The sequence below is a fragment of the Etheostoma cragini genome, chromosome 9, assembly GCF_013103735.1.
Source record: "Etheostoma cragini isolate CJK2018 chromosome 9, CSU_Ecrag_1.0, whole genome shotgun sequence".
NCBI lineage: Eukaryota > Metazoa > Chordata > Actinopteri > Perciformes > Percidae > Etheostoma > Etheostoma cragini.
This window is the reverse complement of record NC_048415.1, coordinates 22,771,394-22,774,815: the sequence shown is the minus strand read 5'-3', so window position 1 is coordinate 22,774,815 and position 3,422 is coordinate 22,771,394. Positions and strand designations below refer to the sequence as shown.

The following is a 3,422-nucleotide window of genomic DNA, read 5'->3' as shown; positions in this document are numbered from 1 at the left end:
GGCTTTGGGGTTATTGATTTGAAATCCAACATCTAAGTCAAAGTTTGAATTGAGTCTTTTAAAGAAGAAAGTGGGACTTGTTTTTTCAACATTAACGACATTTTAGGACAGAACAATATCTATAGTCTGGACCAAGGTTCTTTTTTCTTTTCACAAGAGATGAGTACACTTTACAAAGTTAAAGCTAGGGAGGCATTCGGTATGAACTCTTTGTGTGACTATGACCCATGTTAAAGCTTTAGAGGAAATCTTGAAGCATGAAGCGAGACGTACACACAAAACTTTACAATACATGTGATGCATGGAGTGACACATGATACCGACGAACAAGGCAGCAATACTCCAGCATACCTGGAAATGAATGGGATTTGTTTGGTCTGATTGATTTGTCCTTTTAAAAAAATTCTAGTTGTTAAGGCAGAGAATGTAATCAGCAGGGCAGACAATAGCTCGGACACAAAGTTCTGAGGCATCGATTCGAAGTGGATCACTTGTCACAAGGTGTCAGAAAGTCACTTCATTCAGACCTGTAACTTCTTGTTGCACAGTGAGATTACCTGACATGGTCTCTACGAAGCCTTCAGGTGGGCCATCTTTACGTCACTAATCAAGGCAGGGATGCTTTCTGCCTCGTCTTTACACAAAGTATAATGTGGCCTGACGTGTACTCCTCACGGGCGTCAAGAAACGTAGGCTAGATGTATGGGAAACTCATTATTTTGTCATTTCTAAAGTTAAATGGAAACAGAAGTCACAAGTAGACAGCAGGCACACTTTTCTTTTAGTGAATGATCAGCCGTCATCTAACTACCAAACCAACGTGGCGAGTGTAGCGTAACGTAAAAGCACCGGGCAACGTTAACGTTATTTCTTTAACAACGACGCTGAATTAGCCAGCACTAAGCTGTAACGGGACACGTAGGAGTCTGCTAAAGTGGGATTCAGCGACATATTTCTCTGCAGAGGGCGGGGGGGGCTCCAAGGTTTCTCCGGTGACAGCCTGTCTTCCGCATTGCTCAGCAGCACAACACGGGGCTAAAACCAGAAAACCCCCGAGACGCCCAACTTCTGACTTCTACTAAATGTCTAATGTCTCCTCGCTAGCTCAGCACTAGTTAGCTTAGTTATCCTCCTGGAACATTAGGAGCCTACAGCCAAGGCTACCGTGTGAGTCCACGCCCTCATAGTGAACTCAGTTAAATCATAATATAGGCTAACAAGGCCGAGCAGACTAAAGCCGAGCTCGTCCACCACCCGGCCGTACATTAGGCACGCGGCCCTAACCCCGCCGACTACATGTTCCTAGGGCTAGAAGGGTGCTCGGCGCGTCGCTTACCTCGCTCTCTAGGAAATATTCCAGAGCTTTCCAATCCCACCAAAAAGTGAAACTTCTTGATCCAAATTGTGGGAGAGTTGTAGGCGGTGACGTCACGCTCCGAAATACCAGCCGTCCCAGTCAGTTGAGAGGTTTGCCCATGTAAGGCAGCAGGCCAGCGGTGTCACCGAGCCCGAACATCACGGCCCCGAGCCCGCATATCACCGCCCCGAGCCCGCATGTCACGGCCCCGAGCCCCGCTGGACACCAACAAATGCACACCAAAATGTTTTGGGGGATCAGGTTTCCCCTTTTTATTTTAAGCTAAACCTTACGAGTCTGTGTCCTAATATGATGTTGATGATAACTAATTGTGTTATTAACTGAAGAATACAAATAACGTTTTTTATATATATGTGTGTGTATATATATATATATATATATATATATATATATATATATATATATATATATATATATATATATATATATATATATATATATATATATATAAATTTATATATAGTTTACGACTATGCACACCAGTTAAATGCAATCCAATTAAATAGCCATGCAATAGTTTAGTCTGCTACAAGCTTTGTCTACCTGATGAGTAAAATAATGTAGAAAACTTTAACACAATTAAAACAGAATGCCATTATGTAGACCTATTACAACTTCACATCAAAATATCTTAATAAACTGAATCAACACTTCTCAGATTGTATCACACATCACAAGGGTTGTGTCACATACTGCACTGCAATATATGTTATGCTGTTTGCAAGAAAAGACTGCTCTCATTAAACAATGCACTCTAAACTACTAACACAGTAAGGACTATTATTTTCAAATTCTAAATGCTGCCTGTTATACTGTCTTTCTTTGACTTGCATTGTAATATTTAATGTTATAGGGCCTTATTGTATAAGAATTAGGGATTTTTTTTCAAGGTATTGGCCAAACCAACACAGGGTAATGGGACAAAGGGCTTTCAATTATGAGGTGCTGGCTACAAAAGGAAGCAGCAAGTGTTTCAGTACTTACGGATCACTCATCCAGTGAGGTGTGAATTGACACAGATTCAAATTCATAATTTATGTGTTGCGTGCTGCAGTACTGTGTACTGTCATGCACGCTCTGTCTTCTGGAACCATGAGAATGTGGGTGCCTGCATGTTAGGGTCTTCACTTTGACTTGGCAGTGTGACTTCTTTTCTCACTTTAATCTAGTTCTGTTTATAGTTAATATTAAAATATCAATAGCCAAATATTCAACATCCATGCGTACATTTCATCTGTACAGCAGAGGATAAGGGCCACATGTGAAAACATTTATTTCAATTCTGAGTTTAAAGTCAAAATTCAGATTTTTTTTTCAGAACTTAATTTTTTATTCACATGTGGCCCTAAACCTCTTCTGTACATCAGATGCAATCGGCAGTCAAAAATAAGCTAAAAAATAGATAATAATAGACGCAAAACAGCCCTGAAATAGCGGCAATTAAAAAGAGCTGGGGTGACCTCTCGCCCCCCCAGTAGAGCGTGCACCCCATGTCGGCTGAGGCCTGCAGCAGCCTGGGTTCAAACGTCACCTGTGGCCCTTTGCTGCGTGCCCCCCCCCCCGCTTTCTCTCCCACCTTTCCCTTCTGTGCACTGTCACTCTGAAATTATCTTTTAAAAAAACTCATTTGAAAGAGGAAAGCTCTAGAAAGTGACGGGCCAGATGATCTAAACTCAGTAACATTTCATTCCAACCAGCTCGCAGTTTGAGAGTTGAACGTCTAATGCTAAGCTATACTGAGCCGTGCAAGATGCTAGCTGTCACGTGAAAACATGAGGTGATGATATGTGATGATGTGATATGATATATACATGATACAATGTTGCCAACAGTTACTGTGAAGAGCCACGCAGCAGCCACGAGCCCAGAACGCCAGAGTGGCCAGGAAGGATTGCTCATCGAGGGAATATTATAGTATAATATTAATAAAGAGGACGGTGATGAACTGCTATGATGCCCAGAGATGATCAATAATGCCAGATGATTTGGCATTACAAAATTAAAACTGACTTGATCTGAAAGCTTTGTAAAACATTTTTTAAAT

General features: G+C 41.4%; 1 protein-coding gene across 1 annotated transcript in view; it reads right to left on the bottom strand.

Moving 5' to 3' along the window:
* The window catches only part of lpp (LIM domain containing preferred translocation partner in lipoma), a 139,343-nt gene extending 137,820 nt beyond the window's left edge, over window positions 1-1,523 (bottom strand). Inside the window, exon 1 of the mRNA XM_034882215.1 lies at window positions 1,337-1,523. The gene's annotated coding sequence lies outside the window, so the exon portion shown is untranslated. The remainder of the gene's footprint in view (window positions 1-1,336) is intronic.
* Between the last annotated feature and the right edge of the window lie 1,899 nt (window positions 1,524-3,422).